A 19745-nucleotide genomic window follows, 5' to 3' on the forward strand; every position below is an offset into this window, starting at 1 on the left:
AGTACAATTTTATCTGGCTCGCAGGGCTGGCTTGCAGAGTGGTGCTGGATGTCCTATGTAATGAACATGCCCTGCGGATCTGTGAAAGGCACCTTAACAAAAGGTACCTTGCAGGGGGGAGACCAGCGACATCCCTTGGCCTGGTGGCTAGGAGATGATCCTAGGTCAGGATTTTCCAGCCAGAACAAATCCGGTACACCCAGGGGACTTGGGTGCAGAGGTGCTGCTGGAAGTCCAGAGTGCTGAACGGAGCCGCAAGATATGTCAACATGCATCAATCAGCAAAAATACACTTCTCGGTGGATGTCCACTCTAATCTCGGAAAGAAGAGGTCTTTTTGGTCCCAGGACCTGGATTCAGCTGCTGGTTCTTCACTACGCTGTCCGGCAGCTCTGGGTGCAGAGGTAACCTTTCAGTTGTCACTCATGGACTGGTCGTGCCAAAGTTGCTTTACCACGCACTTATCAACACCTCCTTAAGGAGGCAGTCTCTCAGCAATGGGGTTGTTGATGATGTCGGTCACTATAGCCGAGTGACACTGTGGGGCCACTGATGTTCGGGAAGGAGTCTGTTACCAGGATGGCAAGCCTTGGTAGTGGCAAAAGTAGCTGACATTTATTTCGACGGATGGAGGTCTTCAGGAGTGGAGTTGCATCTCGAAATTTTAAAGAAACCTCCAGACGACTCCATGGATGCAGGACACTGAGTTTCTTTGTGCTCAACTGAGAAGAGCCCATCGGGTCGCAATTCTTCTACCACAACATGTTGTTTCTCCTGCAGGTTGAAGGGGACTGGTCCCACCCATCATGGGAGTCTACTTCCTTTTCTGGTGTGCTCTGGGGCCCCTCTTGCAAAGATTGAAAAGTTTTAACCACGGGCATATGTTGTTACGTGGTTGGAGTATATGGTCTGTTCAGGACACTTAAGTGACCTATCTTCACGCTGCAGCAGAGTCCAAAGTTCCTTTTTTGGTGAGGGCATCTTCATGATGCCTCTTCTTGGATGTGAAGTCAGAACTGAGGTTCTGGCACCAGGGAAGCCCCTTAAATCCTAGTTTAGGTGGCATTAAGGGTGGAGGAGATAGTAGCCAATAGGCTAATGGTCACTGTAGCTAGCCCGCCACTGTCACTGTAGTGACAACATCCTGTGGGTGTACACCACTAATCTACCCAGAATGCTCCAACAGAGGATCCTTCAGAATGGCAGAACCCCTCTTCGACTGTATAGACCTGCTAGCCCACTTTAGGGGTGTGGCTAGCCCTTTGGGAGTGTACGCCTCCTGACTACCTAATTTTCCTGCCTGCTGGCCTGAGCAGGGTGGAAAGTCCTATGTCCTCCTGTGGGGAACAGGAGATCACATAGTCAGGGCGTGGAGAGCCTTTGAAGCACACTGCCCTGATTACAGTAAAAACTAGCCATCCTGGGAGGGAGGAGGTGTGACCTACTTCTTGCTTAGTCCTTTTCTCTTCATCCTCTGGATGCGCAGCACAACAAGCAGGAGGGCAGACATCTGTTTTAGTGGCAAAACACTCAGGGAAGCCCACCAAGGCAGCAGAGAGCTGGTACCATGGTGGACATCCTCTAGGGAAGCTACCTGGGCACAAGTTAGGTAATCCTAATCCCCTATTCAGGGTTAAAAAGCATAGTGTTTGATACCAAACACAGGGGGATTTGGCCAGGCCATCATGGAGCTGGACAGCTGGGGACTGCCCGGTTGCCAGCCTATGTTATCCAATAGACCGCTGGCCATTTGTGATAATATTAAGTTTAAAGTACTACCACAGGGGTATGTATGCCCCTGCATAATTGTCCACACTCATAACAAGGTACACCTTGCCTCCTGGGCTATAGGAGGCCTGCCTTAGGGGTGTCTGACCCAAGCTATGGGCAGTGCATCTACTCTGACTGTACTAGGTGTGGGCAGAGTTGAACTCAGCTGCTTGTGCAGGCTGACGTGGCAGCTCTGCAGGCTCACTTTTACTCAGGTCGAGCAGGGTGGCACAATCTTTGCTACAGCCCTGCTGGCCCATTTACCATCCCTGCCCTGGGTGCCACCAGCACCATTTACTAGGGCCTTAAAGTGTAAAGCCTTTGCCAGCTGGCCTATGCAATTCAACATACAGTTTAAGGGAAAGAGCATGGGCAAGGTCTGTTTAGCAGGCCTCAGTACACCAATAGATAAAAACAATAGCATCCAGCAGCAAAAGGTAGGGGGTGACCATCCAACAAAGGGTACTTTCCAACAGTTATTGTTTTATGTTTCATTTTTAACATCTTGCTTATGTGAAGCTGATCACAGTGAAGTGAAAGCAGCTGTGAGATGTTTCAAGTTACTTCATTATTGTCACGCTAGGATTGTTTAGTTAGCATGTGTGCAGCACTGGGACCGGTCTTTATGTCACTGGAGGCCATGCTGTGAGTGGTCAGTTTAGTAGTGTTGCGTTAAGGCTGGATGTTTGTGCCAATGAGAATGGTGATTTGTTGGACCCACTTGTTATTTCAGTTTGCAATTTACAAATTCTGTATTAAGTTTTGTTAGAAGCAATGATAAAATTCTTTAAAAAAACTAGAACTATTTTGTGAAAGTTATGTGTGAATAACTGTCAGTGACGGTGAGGAGGCTTTGTCCAGAGGGCACCACCACAAATTATATGACTACCAAGGTCTGGTTACACACTTCTATTTGTATCAAGCAGTGTAATAAGATCACATCGAATGAACAATGCTTGCAATTTCCACTATATGATACATCTAATTTGAGAATAATTGAGAACCTAAGGAGAGTATTGTATTAAACGAAGGTCCACCAAGACCCGCTCAACATTTGAATGTATGGGAATGTGCTACAAAAAAGAAGGAAATATATAAAACCCAAGCACAAAATAAAGTCCTTAGTTGGATGGAGGCAAACAGAGATGGAGAAAAATCTATTTGAGGGTTTAAATATATCCTATGATGATAATGGAAGGACCAACCTGGAGAAAAAAATCACAAGAGGGAAGTAGGGCTGAAAAGAAAAGTGATGAGAGCAACAGTTACACAGATGATGACTTTTTTAATGATTTGATGAATTAACAACCAACTCCAGGCAATGTTTGCCTTCAGGCTGCAGAAAACCAAGATCCCCTGTAGGGAGCTGTAGCAGGAGGAACAATTTCAGATACACATGCCAGCTTAGGAGGTTTGTCCCCTGTCATTCCACATACATTACGAGCCACTTGTATCACTGTTGTCATTACAACCCCAGTTGTGTCTATTGTCACTGCAGCCCCTAGTTCATCTGATATGATACTACCCTCAATTCTGAAGTATGACCTCATGTAGAAGGAACTGCCCGTATAAATGTGGCCATTACTGATGCTAAGACAGATCCGGATTCACAAAGAAAAGGAGATATCTCCTAGAGAAGTGGATGTTTTGAGAGAAAAGCTAGAAATTGAGGGGCTTGTCAAGGTAAATCTTGAGTTAGGAATCATAGATGGGTAGAATGAGAAACAGCCTTTGTTCTTGAATAAGGAAACTGCAAGAGGTGTTTGTGAAACTTACAAAAATCAGAATAGTTTGCTACCGACTTTGGAGTTGATTTAAGTGAAAGTCAGATTTAAGGAAGAATTTCAGAATGTTTATGACTGAGGATACTCTTCAGAATATGGGAACACTTATTTGAAATTCCATGGACAGGAAGTTACTAGGTTGTATTAGAAAATGGGGAAACACCCAGAAGCACAAGGATCCATGGTCCAGAAAGGAAGATACAGGCGGCCTGGAAGTGGAATCAGAGTGTACTTGTTAAGAGAATTTATTGACGTGGCTCGCCATAATAAAAGAACCAGAATGAGAGAGCAAAAACCCTTCCCAAACATATGCTTGCCAGTAAATCGACAACTTCAATGTGCGGAACTGTTAGATACATTAACTGATTCACAGCTTGAAATTTTGCAACAGCCTCCATCTATAGTTTCCCTGCTGGCTGAATTGCTGATGCTCACACGTGACTGGGCAGACAAAAACTCTTCTCTTTCCAGTGGTCTCTATGACCACTGCATTAGGGTCTCGGTCATGTCGTTAGAAAGTACCTTTAGAAACCAGATCAAGCCTGATAAGTATAACATGCCCTCTGACGTGCTTTGTTTTACTGCAAGTGAGTTAAAGACATGAGATTCAGCAAAAATACTGTCTCACCTTCGGCTGGTGGTAGTACAAATACAAATGTTTAGAACATATATTAAAGACCTCAAGTGGACAAATAGTCTGTTTTCAAATAGAATAATTTGTTCTTCCTGGCACCGTGGTATCAAGAGAAATAGAGTGCGAAACAACAGGCCTGAAGTGTTCTTCGTGACTTAACTTTTGGTAGAGAAGGAGCACTATTCTCTAGTTCAAGAACATTAGGACAATTGGCATGAGCATAATGCTATTGCATTAATGTTAAGAGATACCTAAAAGTGTTGCTAGAATGTGTTTCAAGCTTCAGCTGCTTTTGCGGTGCTCGTGCTATGAGGAAGGAGTACATGTTCAACATCATGGTTGCCGTAAAAGGGGAAGTGGCACCTGACGTTGGCAATGCTGGCAGAGCACCAGCCCCACTAGCCTCGCTGCAACTATTCATTGTGTGTCACAGTTAATAAGAGCAAGGAAGAGAGGGAACAACTCAGTCATTCTTCTGCTGTTTTCCTACATGTTGATGATCCACTCGAAAGACCAACAGTACAAAATTACCCACTAATGTGAAAAGTGTGACGGGCACAATTCATACAGTGTAAAAAGCGAATTGTGATATTAACAGAATTTAAAGATACAAACACTTTCATATTACGCTATGTCAGTGGGGGTAGATTCCCTTTTAATGCTCATGACAGATTCTGGGCCGTGCTCCAAACTCAAAGCCACACATGTTGCAATATTCAGTGACGGGTCAAATAGATGTGTGCTGTGCACAGTACACAGGAGATGCTAGTAGGTTTAGCTTTTGTTCTTGGAAGCAGAGAATGCAAAATATGCACAACGAAGTATTAGAAATGGGGTCTTTGGTTGGCAGTCAGGTTAACCCCTGTCCAAGCAAGGACCCTCACTCTAGTCAGGGTAAAGGAGAATCACACTCAGTTAACCCCCACTCACCCCACTGGTAGCTTCACACGAGCAGGTAGGCTTAACTTCAGAGACAAGGTGTAAAGTATTTGTACCAACACACATATAATATAGTAAAAACACCACAAAGTGACTCAACACAGGTTTAGAGAAATAGCCAATATTTATCTTAAAAAAACAAGACCAAAACGACAAAGATCTGACATACACAAGTCTAGTTATGAATTTTGAAAGATTACATTCAAAAATAGCACTTAGGTACATAAAATGCTTCTATGAGGTGATAACACGGAGTTGTTCCCAACAATCCAACACCAATGGCGCCGGGTACGGAGTCACGCAGACCCTCAAGTACAGTACTGTAGTAAAATGTGAAAACAGGCCGGTGCGCAAAGCCGGGTATGGAGGCATCGCTGGATCCGAGGCAGCGCCGGTTCCAGTGCTGCGGGGCGAAGGATTGGAGTCATTACAAAGAGGCGTCGGGTCCTTGCTGCGAAGCAGTGGAGGAGAGGCGGCATTGGTGCGAAGCATTGAATCGGCGTACTTCGGGCGGAGTCAAGATTCAGCGGTCACGACGTGGTGCGGCGACTTCCACAGAGTCGCGAACTTCAGCGGGGCTGCAGCGAGGTTGGGCCTGCGATCGTTGTCACACTCTAGCGAGGACTACGGAGTCAGTTGCAGGCAGCGCCCCAGAATTCGGCAGAGGCGTGGGTCCGGAGTCATCCGAAGTCGGTTTTCTTGGATTTTCACAAGCTTCTCTTTTCAAGGGCCATTGGTCTGGATAGGGCACCACTTGTCAGAGAAGGTGTCTCAGCAGAGAGCCCAGGAGCCTGTAGGGGAAGTCTTTGATGGTCCTGAGACTTCAGAACAGGGGACAAGCTCAGTCCAAGCCCTTGGAGATTTTTCTCGAGCAGGAATATACCACAAAGTCCAGTCTTTGCCCCCTTTCATAGGCTGAAGCAGCAAAGCAGGATAGTCCAACAAAGCACAGTTACAGGCCGGGGCAGCACTTCTCTTCAGTTCTTCTCCTCGGCAGAGGTCCCTCTTGATTCCAGAAGTGATCTAATTTTCAGGGGCTTTGGGTGCTCTTCTTATGCCCCTTTCTGCCTTTGAAGTGGGCCTACTTCAAAGAGAAGTCTGTTGTTTTCAAGATCCTGCCTTGCCCAGGGGAAGCCCCAGACACACACCAGGGGGTCGGAGACTGCTTTATTTGAGCACAGGCACAGCTCTTTCAAATGTAAGTGACCACTCCTTCCCTTCCTCCCCGCATATATGGCTCATCAGGATATGCAGGCTACACTCCAGCTCCCTTTGTGTCACTGTCTAGAGAGTCGTGCAAACAGCCAACTGTCAAACTGACCCAGACAGTGAATCCACAAACAAGCAGAGTCACAGAATGGTTTAAGCAAGTAAATGCCTACTTTCTAAAAGTGTATTTTCAAACACACAATCCAAAAAACAACTTCACTAAAAGATGTATTTTTAAATTGTGGGTCCAGAGACCCTAAACTCCACATTTCTGTCTTCTCCCAAAGGGAATCTGCGCTTTAATATTATTTAAAGGCAGCCCACATGTTAACCTATGAGAGAGATAGGCCTTGCAACAGTGAAAACCGAATTTTGGCAGTATTTCACTGTTAGGACATGTAAAACACATCAGTACATGTCCCACCTTTAACAAACACTGCACCCCTGCCCATGTGGCTACCTATGGCCCACCTTAGGGGTGCCTTACATATGTAAAAATGGAAGGTTTAGGCCTGGCAAGTGGGTACAATTGCCAAGTCGAATTGGCAATTTAAAACTACACTCAGATACTCCAGTGGCAGATCGGAGCTGTGTTTACAGGGCTACTCATGTGGGAGACACAACCAGTGCTGAAGGCCCACGAGTAGCATTTGATTTACAGGCCCTGGGCACCTCTAGTGCACTGTACTAGGGACTTACTAGTCAATCAAGTATGCCAATCATGGAAAGCCAATTACACTTACATTTTACATAGGAGCACTTGCACTTTAGAACTGGTCAGCAGTGGTAAAGTGCTCAGAGTATCCAAAACAGCAAAAACAGAGTCCAGCACACATCAACAACCTGGGAAACAGAGGCAAAAAGGGGAGGCCACACAAGGATGCCAAGTCTAACAACATATATGATTGATGATTAAAATAATTGGTTGGTGAGTGCTTTGCTCCGGGACTCGGAGTCCCAGGAAACGAGGAGCCTGAAAGACAGCCACAGGACACTGTGCATTCCTGCTGCCTGTTGTATGCCCACAGCGCTATAAAGTGCAATGCCAGGACTTACTGTGTGGGAGAGTTTAGTTACGGGACTCTGGGTCTCAAGAAACAGTGGGGCAATGGAGCGGACCCCAATACACTATGCTCACTTTCTGCCTGTTGTATGCCCACAGCACTATAAATAGTGATGGCAGGACCCATCGGGGGCCCGTCCTGTGGCCGTCAGAGGCAGGAGGCGCTGGGGTGGGGGAACCTCCCTTGTTTCTGTGGTTGGACATCTGTTGCCTTTGGTGTTGAGACTTTTCACACGTACACTGAACATGCATGTAATCCTACCCAATATCCACCAACTGACTATTAGGAAAGTATTTGAACTGTACCCAAGTGCTGCAGAATTTGGCGACGAGAACTGGCAGAATCCCCCTCTCGCTCTTAGCTACATTACAACTCTTCAACAAGGTTTTGACTCAATCTGAGCAAAGGGGTGTAGCTTGCTAGTGGACTGGTCTGCACTCCTGCCAAAATGGTGACTGGGAGGTATTTGGGGGATTATATCACCCACTAGGTTCAGCACCAGGAGATACCATTGTGCCACCTAGTCCGCCCTTCCTGTCTACATCGACATAGATGTCACCTTAATATGGACAAGAGGAAATCCACAGATCCACGTATGTATAGCACACCAAGCAAGGAAAGCTTACTAACAGACACTATCACCAGCTTCTAGACCAATGCTATGAGTGCTATTAAAACGGAAATTGAACATGTGGAGGAGAGACTTGGGCCACAAAGAAAGCGCTAACTCTGGTTTCAACTAGAGACCCACCACCTGAAAATACTCCCATATAGTGATTGGGGTGTGGACAAACCCTGTGTGTTCACCAGGGGTTTGGATGTAGTACAAGTGAGTGAGCCACTAAATGAGAAAGATACTTGATCACTGACATCCAAGAAGCAGAAGGGCAATGCACAACAGACTAAGATCTGCCCAAGGAAACCCACTGTGGCCACAAAATGCCTCAATAAAACAGTCAACAATGCATTACCCAAAAGGACCTACTCCCTACAGAGAGAGACGAAGACTTACCACCATCCCATACACCAACATGTGATACAGCTAAGGATGACCCTACTTTGCTATATTTAAAACATATGGAGAACATTCTCACAAAGCTGCTCAGCCCTGTAGTGTCAGCAGCTAGGAGCATTGTAAGGGCATTAGAAGAGATTTTAGGGCAACTTCCTAGGACAGCTGAGCATGTTGAAATTGAGAGAAATGTGTGCCTGAGTCACGCGCATCAATCAGCCAATGTTATAGAGAACATTGTAACGAGTAGCAGCCCCCAAAGAGCACCTTATGGGACAGTCCATGATCAGCCATCACGTAGCAGCATGATTAATACTTCCACACACCCTCTTCAGCCTGATGTCACCCTGCTGCTACCCGGTTTTCTTTCTGCCAGGAAACTGAATGAACTTTCTGCCACCAGACAACCTGTGATTTTAGATCTACTCCCTGAGACTGCTCCTCTAGTGATTATATTAAAACAAATGTACCAGTGCTGCAGCCTGGTCAAAACAAAGACATGTTACAGTTAAAAAACAAGTTTACACATTGGTGTGCACATCAGTGGGCAAACCTAACAGCAACGTCATCTTTCAAAGCATTATTATGTTGCAGAGAGTTTCATGGTTAGTCAACAGTATTAAGAGGAACAAGGAGACTGGCTCATCGTCAGTTTTTGGGATGCTCAATTGACCGGCCTCTTATTGCATAGCCTATCAAGATCGGCCCACATTAGGCACACCACACAAGTGGTGACCCGGGGCTACTTCTGTAGGTCCCACTCTGTTGTCTTGTTTATCAAGGATTTTTCTAATCCAACTATGAGACCATTAGCAACAAGGCCACAGGCCCGTCATTTACTGTTCCAACACACAATTGCTTCTCTGCCTTAGCAGACATAGGGCCTCATTCTGAGGCTGGCGGGCGGCGGTAGCCGCCCGCCTGGCGGGAACCGCCAAATGGCCGCTCCACGGTCGAAAGACCGCGGAGGCCATTCTGGTTTTCCCGCTGGGCTGGCGGGCGACCGCCAGAAGGCCGCCCGCCAGCCCAGCGGGAAACCCCTTCCCACGAGGAAGCCAGCTCCGAATGGAGCCGGCGGAGTGGGAAGGTGCGACGGGTGCAGTTGCACCCGTCGCGGATTTCAGTGTCTGCACAGCAGACACTGAAATCCTTTGTGGGGCCCTCTTACGGGTGCCCCTGCAGTGCCCATGCCATTGGCATGGGCACTGCAGGGGCCCCCAGGGGCCCCATGACACCCCATACCGCCATCCTGTTCCTGGCGGGCGAACCGCCAGGAACAGGATGGCGGTATGGGGTGTCGGAATCCCCATGGCGGCGCAGCAAGCTGCGCCGCCATGGAGGATTCCGTCGGGCAGCGGAAAACCGGCGGGAGACCGCCGGTTTTCCTCTTCTGACCGCGGCCAAACCGCCGCGGTCAGAATGCCCTGCGGGGCACCGCCAGCCTGTTGGCGGTGCTCCCGCATCCGGGGGTCGGAATGACCCCCATAGACTGATTGGGTAATCATGACTGTATGTATAGCTCAATACCCTTTAGGGTGCTGGGTGCTAGCACATGCTTCACAAAGCACCTTGCTCATTTCCTCTCCCCTTTTTTACTTTGACCATTACGTCCATGGCACAGAATGGTTAAAAATATTTATGGCTGTGCATCTATTCTCTCTTATTTACTAACAATTTTAAATTTTGCCGACAGGGCGCTGAGACCTTTTAGATATTTTAGAATGTATTGATCGTATTATTATATATCTATTTACAAGTTATCCTTTTTAATTACAATTGGCAGTCTTTGCACTTTTGCAAACTTATGTTCTTTGGTTGATTAGATATAATGCCTAATTAATTGAACATAGAATAAATACATTATAGTAACAAATATATATATATATAAAACAAAACTCGGGCAGTTGCACACCAAATACTCTGATCTCCCAGTGGAGCCAGGGGAGCATGGAGCAAAATGGAGGCTTATGGACGCTGATGCAGACAAGTTTGGGCCCAGATCTAAATCTTTTAACCCCAGTACCATTGTGTCAGTAGAAACAATCAACACCAGGGAGCAGGGAGCAAATCGGAGACGTGTGGACATTGAAGACATCAGGGCCCATATTTATACTTTTTGACGCAAAACTGCTCTAACGCAGTTTTGCGTCAAAAAAATTAGCGCCGGCTAACGCCATTCTGAAGCGCCATGCGGGCGCCGTATTTATTGAATGACGTTAGCCGGCGTTAGCCGCCGGCGCCGGCTGGTGTGCGTTAAAAAAAACGACGTACACCAGGCAGCGCCGGCGTAGGGGAAAATGGAGCTTGGGCGCCAAAAAATGGGGCAAGTCAGCTGAGGCAAATTTTGCGCCGCAACCCGATTTGCGCCTTTTTTTTTTTTACTCCCAACCCCCATAGAAATGACGCCTGTCTTAGCAAAGACAGGAGTCATGCCCCCTTGCCCAATGGCCATGCCCAGGGGACTTCTGTCCCCTGGGCATGGTCATTGGGCATAGTGGCATGTAGGGGGGCACAAATCAGGCCCCCCTATGCCACCCAAAAAAAAAAAAAAATTATACTTACCTGAACTTACCTGAGGTTTCCAGGGATGGGTCCCTCCATCCTTGGGTGTCCTCCTGGGGTGGGCAAGGGTGACAGGGGGTGTCCCTGGGGGCATGGGAGGGCACCTCTGGGCTCCTTCCGAGCCCACAGGTCCCTTAACGCCTACCTTTTGCAGGCGCTAAAAAACGGCGCAAAAGCGGCCGTACGTCATTTTTTTTGACCCGCCCACTCCCGGGCGTGTAAATATGGCGCACATGCCTCGGAGTCGATTTTTTAGACGGGAACGCCTACCTTGCATATAATTAACGCAAAGTAGGTGTCCACGCTAAAAAATGACGCAAACTCCATGGACTTTGGCGCTAGACGCGTCTAACGCCAAAGTATAAATATGGAGTTAGTTTAGCGTCGGAATTGCGTCAAAAAAAATGACGCAATTCCAGCGCAAATGGAGTATAAATATGCCCCCAAGTCAAAGCCTGGTCCAAAGGCTTATTTCCCCAGAACTACCTGCCATTAGATATAACTAATATTGAACCACAATCCATGATTCTTAACTCTGTTCTACCTTCAATATGTTACCTTGTCACCTCGCCAGAAAAAGTAGTGAAATCTTGTAATCAATTGCAAGCATCAGACACCATCTCTAGCATCAGCACATTCCTCGTCTCTACTGTGCAGACCACCAATTTACTTTTTTGGAACATTGCAGGAACCACAGACAAAATGAGAGAGTCTGAATGGGTTAATACAATAAATGATTATCAGATTATCTGTCTGCAGGAGACCTGGTCATGCACAATCGAGTATATTAATGGGTATCATTCAGTGACGACATCCACCTTGCTATCTACACATGGCCACAATAGTGGTGGTCTTTTGACTTTAATTAGTGTTGCACTATCCTTCATAATAGCCCAAATCTATTTAGTCTCCCCTCACTTCCATACAATTTGTTCATCTTTTCCCTCCCAACTACCTTAATACTGATCAACTTCTACCGCAACAATTTTAACTGTAGAAATCCAGCATTAGCGGACTTCCTTGACTCGGCCTTAAGCAATGTTACAGGCAGGACACATGGATTTTTCCATATTGTGAGGAGGGGATTTTAACTGCCGCCTCTGCCCTATTTTGTTGTCTGTGCATTTTGGGATAAAGACATAACTGATCATTCTCATTTTGACACAACCCCAGCCGTGAAGTGCCAAACAAAATGATGGTGAGACAGCGCCTTCTACTTACCGTCAGTCATTGGCCAAGTAGGAGGGGAACAGGTGGTCTGATCGACTTTATAGGCGTAACGCAATAGCTGGGGAAGAAAATAACTAACTTTTCTACCCTTCATAGTGACATATAAGTGACCACAATCCCCTAGCCCTATCTTTATCATTGGGACAGACTGTGCCACAACACACACCCATTACCCCTCTCTCCCCAACTGATTTCATAGTAAACAAGGACGCCCGCCGCAAAAGCGCAGATATTGACACGGGGCAATGGTAAAAAGTCTGGTGTGAGACATTATGAAGCATTTTATGGCATGTCTTGATAGTGATGCCAACCCAATAGTCACCCTGAAGGCATTTGCTGGCATCTCTCAGCGTGCACCAGAACATCTGGCAGCCCTCTTGACACCTCATACTGTAAGGCCAAAGAAGTGGTTTGATAAAACATGACCAGAAGCACACAGCCTCTTAAAAACGGCACTGAAGAAAACACTCCGGACCTTGAGAACATACAACGTTGTAGACATCACTATAATGCAATGTTCAGGGTGAGAAAGAAAAAATAAGAAGGGAAACATGGGAACAGCTCGAGAAGGCAAGTGCAACCAATGATGCCTCCCTGTTTTGAAAAGTGGTGAATTCGCCTTACTTTGCCAGTGGACACAACACCATCACTGACGCATCCATTCAGTCTTCCACATGAGTGACACACTTTACCAAGACATTTGAATCCAAACTCCCAGTGAGTGTGGATAACTGTGTAGTGGACATCATTCCCACCTTTGAGGGTGGTTAACAACTAAAGTTCTCACGAGATCAGGTCACATTGGTATGAGATAGTGCCCCTGTAACAAAGCCCATGGACCGGATGCGGTCCCTATTGACCTTTTTATAAACAATACAGACCTGTTGGCACCACGTTTGGTTAACGTCCCGAACGAACAGTGCTATTACCTGTGCCCCCCTCAAGTTCTGGTCAAATGCAGTCATAGCAATGATCTTTAAAAAAGAGGATAGAGGGGACCCCTATTGTTACTGCCCGATATCACTTATTGACTCCACGGCAAGAGTGATGGGCAAGATCCTGTTGGACTGTCTTGAGACTTAGGCAGAGGAGGTATTTTAACACCAGTTCAATACGAGTTCAGGCATGGGCTGGAGACTATAGACCACTGTATCAAGCTTCTCCTCTTGATCAGTAAGTATGTCCAGATCACGGACGGGTATTTATATCTTCTATTTATTGATCTGAGTTCAGCTCCTGACAATGTTGACATAAAAAGACTATGGTAAAAATTGCTGGCCATGGGTGCTGACCCAAGGATAGTGCACATTTTATCCAAAATACAAAAGGATGTTGTGGGCAGTGTGAGATAAACACATACACATGGAGCATGGAGAATGCAGCACCCCATTATTATCGGGCAGGGCATAAGGCAAGGTTGCGTACTTGCCCCTTTCTTGTCTAGTCTTTACATCAATGACAAACATCTGCCTGTTAGAGGTGGAGACTGATCCCCCTAGGGCTGGAACAAGAGACCTGTCAGTCCTTATATATGCTGATGATTGTGTACATATGTCCAGAACCAGGGTTGGATTAGAGATACTGCTGGACAGATTTGGGGAGTAAATGGATAGTCTGGGTTTACAAACAAACAAGTCCAAATCATGCACTATGATATGTGGCCAACCCAAGAGCAAGGCAAGAACGTTTCAGATCAGCAGCACTAAAGTACAGACAGTATCGACCTTCACCTTTCTTGAGATCCCTTTTGATAATAAGTGCACATGGAAACACCTCATAAAAGTGAAACACACACATTTTGAGCAGAAAAGGGCGTCCATAATTAAGTTTACAAAGAAACTGGGATCTATCCCCTATTGAGGCGATACTTAGATTTACAAAGCCAGAACTATTTTGGCTGCCTCATTTGGTGCAGACATCTGGGGCTTCTGTGACTCTACGCCATTACAGCCTGGCGAAAATAGTCTTCTGTGAAAATGCCTATGTTTACCTCGGAGTGCACCCGACATTATATGCCATGGTGAACTAGTCCTAAAACATCTGAGGGACACCATCCTGACAGCCCAGACACTCTTATGGATATCCATCTTGTGTCGACCAGAAGCCTCAAATAACAAAGCATTGATTACAGACTGCTTAGCCCTAGACAAGGCATGCCATATTCAATGGCTACAACATGTTAAATTACAGTTGTACTCAATTGGTCATCATTATTTCTATGACAACCCACAGACCTAATGCACTTGCCAAGAATGAACTGCTAACCCCCATGGCAACTAATAGAGAGGTGCTGGAGAGTGGCAAAAGGTTGATGTGGGCCTTTGTGTAATTCCGAAAGACCACCCATTTAAAAGCATACTTTCTCACCATTCTCACCTCACAGAGATATTACATAGCAAGATTTCACCTCATTATGGCCCATCTGTTGGTCTCCTATCCGTCACATGCCCATTGTGACAAATATCTTGCAGTTTCCCCCTGTGATTCAAAGACCCAATCACAGCTGCCCTTCGTTTTTTTCTATGACTTATTTAGGGAACCCAGAAACCCCACATTGACCCCACTGCCCAGAACCCTTAACGTTAGATCATACAGACCAACACAAACTGAACTAGTATACCATACAGCCTATGGGTTAATCACAACCTCTGTTAGACTGCATAACGTAGTTGGGAAACATAACTAATAATTACAAGGTATGATTTTTGACAATGAAGGGTCTTTCAGCAGCGAATTATATGAATGCCCTGCCTCCCATTGATAGTGAACGATGCCATTGTTTTATTAAAGGATGTTTTATTTGTGCCCTATAACTGCAGTGGTACCGGATTCACAGGATTTGGACATTGGTTGCACTGTAATTTCTATACTGCTTCTTGCATTGTCAGTCTGATTTCTGCCTAACGCTTTCCTCCAATTTGTTACATTTGGTCCAGAAGGATCCTATCTTGGAGACATAAGAGACTGCACGCAATGGACCTAGATTAGGGTCACTGTATTGACAGGAATCGTATATTAATGTGTACAGGTTTGAGGTCATTTTATAGATGTGCATGGTACCCAATATACATTTTAATAGGAGATATGCATTGTACTTTGCTGCTATTGCTTTGTCATCCCTGGCACTGGTATTTCCTCCAGGTGTATCACTTCATTATGTGTGAATCTTGTCTATGGAGCTGGCGAACTGTTTTTTTTATATATGGATTTGGTTTTATCTGTATTGATATTATTGATTGTGATTTTATCTTGAACACAATGTATTGTACTGTGTGCTTTTCTGATCTCACAACTGAATAAAGATTTTATACTACTGCTGGTTGGAGCAAAAGTATTTTTCCTTCAATGTTTCCCTAGGTTTCAGAACATGGATACGGAGAATGTGTTTTCCTATACATGTCTGTCTTAGTTATGTTTTATGTTGTTTTTATTGCCTGTGGAAGTTTCGGGGATACGTGTTAATAGATAAAGTGCAGTGACATGGATTGCCTTCATGTGTCAGCAGACTGCAACTATATACTTTCCAGAATGGCCTTGAGTATTGAAAATACCTATATTTACACCTCCCTTCTCTCTCTTTTATTCCCATTTGTTATTTTCTTGTCCCCTAGAATATAAAGGCCCTCATTACAACCCTGGCGGTTGGTGATAAAGTGGCGGTAAGACCGCCAACAGGCTGGCTGTAAGTACCACCAAATTATGACCATGGCGGAAAGAGCTCAGACAGACAGCCACTTTAACACACCGACCGCCGAGGCAGAATCAACAGGCACCATGGCGGTAACCGCCTAGAGCCAGGCGGATGACAATGTTCCACCCACTGTATTATGACAGTCCAATCCGCCACCTTTTCCGGGGCGGTACCAATGACATCAAAAGCCTGGCGGAAACAGACATCAGAAGTCAAAAGACACACCTGTGGAGACTCAGGGAAGACCCATGCCGCCATGGAGCCCGAGCTGCGTGTCTTCCCCATGCTCTTCTATGTGCTGCTCTACCACGAACACCAACGACGGCGAAGACGACCACGGTGGGTACAGCCGCCTAGTACACAGGGGAGGGAGGGAGGAAAAAGAGAGTGACACACATACGCAACACCTCCACCCCCAACACCATAAACACAAGCAGATGCAGTAACATAACATATTTACCCCATACCCCTCAGGAATAATGCAAGGACAACTCCAATAGATCAAAGTGAGTTTAATAAGATAAATATAGTAGCAATACGTGCATCCAAATCAAAAAGTATATACATATTTACAAATGAAGTGACACTGCCCAGTCCTCAATGTTCGTGGGCCACAGAGCCACATTACAAAGTCCAAGGACCCACTTGACTCATGCAACAACACGGAGAGAACACTGCAGGGGCATCAGTCAGAAAATAGGCAGGCACCTCAGGGGGACGGGAATGGGGGGGCACCTCAGCCGGCAGATGGAACAACACCACTGGTCCTGTAGGGGGCAACATGCTTATTACTCTGTCCTGGAGAGTGCAAGGCCACATTCTCTCAAGTGGCTGACTTGCCCACATACTCTGGGGGGGGGGACATGCCCTGTCCTTTGTCCTCGGGAGTGCAAGGCCACAGTCTCTCAAGTGGATGGCTTCTCCACTGGTTCTGCAGGGGGCATTGTGCCCAGTGAGCTTCATCCTGGGGAGGATGGGGTGAGTGGATGGCTCCTCCACTGGTTCTGGAGGTGGCATTGTGCCCTGTGCTTCAGATCCTGGAGAGTGCAAGGTCACAGTCTCTCAGCTGGGTGTCATACCCACAGGATTTGCATGGGGCAGGCTGGACAACAGCCAATGGATGCAGGATTACACAATGTCTGCTGAAGGTGACAGCTGTTCAGTGGTGGTGCTGGTGGTGCTGCTAGTGGTAGTTGTGGGGGGGGCTCCAGCCCATCCCCTGCATCCTTGGATGGCTGCCCACTGGTGCTGCTGCTGCTTGTGGTAGGTGTGAGGGGAGGCTCCAGCCCATCCCCTGCAGCCTTGGACAGCTACCCACTGCTGCTGCTGGTGGTGGGGCTGGTGTTGGTGCTGCTGGCAGAGCTGGTGGTGGGGGGAAGCTCCTGCCCATCTCCTGCAGCCTCAGATGGCTGCCCACTGGTGCTGCTGCTGGTAGTTGTGGGGGGAGGCTCCAGCCCATCCCCTGCAGCCTCGGACGGCTGCCCACTGCTGATGCTTCTGGTGGCGCTGGTGACGGTGCTGCTGGTCGGAGCTGGTGGTGGTGGTGGGAGGAAGCTCCTGTCCATCCCCTGCAGTGTCGGACGGCTGCCCGCTGGTGCTGCTGCTGGTGGTGGTGGTGCTGGTGGCGGTGCTGCTGGCGGAGCTGGTGGTGGGGGAAGCTCCTGCCGATCCCCTGCAGCCTCAAATGGCTGCCCACTGCTGCTGGCGGTGGTGATGCTGCTGGTGGTGGCAGGGGGCAGCTCTTGCCCATCCCCTGCAGCCTCGGATGGTTGAACCACCATGGTTGGTGGTGTGGGCTCTGACAGAGTCCCAGGACCAGGCCCCTTGGCCTTACTGCCTTCTGGCGCAGGCCCCTTGCCCTTCAGGCCAGCAGCTGGGGATGGCTCCTTGCTCCTTTTGGCAGCAGCAGGGGATGGCTCCTTGCTTCTTTTGGCAGCAGCTGGGGGTGGCTCCCTGCCCTTCCTTGCAACAGCTGAGGGTGGCTCCTTGCCCTTCCTTGCAGCAGCTGGGGTGGCTCCTTGCCATTCCTTGCAGCACTTGGTGCACGCACCCTTTCCATCTGGCTGCCTGGTGCCCGAAATCCATCCCACCTGGAGTTGCTGGGGACACAGCTGGTCCCGTGGACCGGGTGGCTGAGGTGCTTGCCTGGGTTTTGATCACACTGGCCTGACGTGAAGGACAGGGGGAGGAGGGGTAGGGAAGAGATCAACAGTGGAGAGGAAAAGCTTCTTAGGGACATTGGGGCAGGAAGAGGGAGAAGATTTGGGAGTGGAGGAAGAGGGAGTGGTTGTTGGAGGTGTCTGCTGTGTTTGGGTGCAGGTGCATGGGCTAGATGCTGTTGTGAGGTGGATGGCTATTGGGTGTCTGAGTGCTTGCGTTTGTGTACTTTGGAAGGATGGGGCACAGACACAGTGGGAGAGGACACAGGAGACGTGTGCATGGCTGTTGGGGTGGTGACTGCCAGTGAGGTGTGTGTTCTGATAGGTGTGCTGGTGATGGGGGTAGTGGATGAGGATATAGTGCATGCAGGTGTGGGTGTAGATGCAACTGGGAGGGAGGTGGAGGAGGAGGAGGACGGGGACACAATGGAGGCAGTGGATGTTGGAATGTCTGCATCTGGATGATGTTTGTGTGAGTGCCAGTGGGATGAAGTGTGGTGCTTGTATTTGCGTGTGCCACCCTTGTGTGTTGTCCTGTGTGCATGCTCGTGTGCCTGTGTGCTCGGGATAGGTTGGGGTTGAGGGTAATGGGATTGGGTAGAGGAAGTTGGAGGGTGGAAACAGGGACAATGGCTGCCATCAGAGAGGAGGCCAGAGCCTGGATTGATCTTTGTGGGCCGCCAATCCAGTGTGAGTGCCCTCCAGAAATGCATTGGTCAGTTGCATTTGGGCTGCCAGCCCCTGAATGGTATTCACAATGGATGACTGCCCAAAAGAGATGGATCGCAGGAGGTGAATAGCCTCCTCACTCAGGGCAGCAGGGCTAACTGGGGCAGGGCCTGAGGTGCCAGGGGCGAAGGAGATGCCCACCATCCTGGGTGAGCGGGCATGGGAAACTCGCTGAGGGGCTGCTGGGAGGGTGGTGCTGGTAGGGGGTTGGCAGCTGTACCTGTAGCTGGGGTGGGCACAGAGGTGTCCGCCACCACCAGGGAGCTTCCATCGCAGGAGGTATCTGTGTCCAAACTGTCCCCTCCAGTCTCCGTTGTAGTGCTCCCCTGGCCCTCCGTCCCACTGGTGCTTTCACTGTCGGTAGGCTCTGCCTCCTGGGTCCTGTGGGATGCAGCTCCCTCCGTCGCCGGTGCCTCTGCTCCTCCACTAGATGATGCTAATGCTCATAAGGACAGGGTGACAAAACAAGAAATTGGGGGGAGAGACAAAGGATACACTTGGTCAATGGCGGCACCAACACCACCGTTGGTGTACACAAGACATTCACACAAAGGCCCTACGCACTAGACAATGCACTACCAGTTACAATGCTAGTTGCCAAGGCATGGGGAGGGACACATACCGCCAACTGCAGCATACCGGTGACCCACACACCCCTGCCCAGTATTGGATGCCTACTAGCTAGTTTGGAGGAATTTCACATCAGAACCCTGCCCAACATGGGACCTACTCTACATTGTCAGGCCTGGCCTAGGGGCACCCACAGGCACACATCCCCCACCTGGATACCACCCCACCAGGCGTATGTAGTAATGAAGGGCACTTGTGATGCCCCCAAACGCCCATCCAGCTCCGGATAGGCCACCGCCAGTATGCAGGCCATCAGGGAGGTCAGGGTTCAACTGGCATCCCTTCCTCTTTGGGAGGCCATCCCCAGCTGGGCCTCCGCCGTCTTCTGTGCC

This window comes from Pleurodeles waltl, chromosome 4_2 (assembly GCF_031143425.1).
Source record: "Pleurodeles waltl isolate 20211129_DDA chromosome 4_2, aPleWal1.hap1.20221129, whole genome shotgun sequence".
In the NCBI taxonomy this organism is placed as follows: Eukaryota; Metazoa; Chordata; class Amphibia; order Caudata; family Salamandridae; genus Pleurodeles; species Pleurodeles waltl.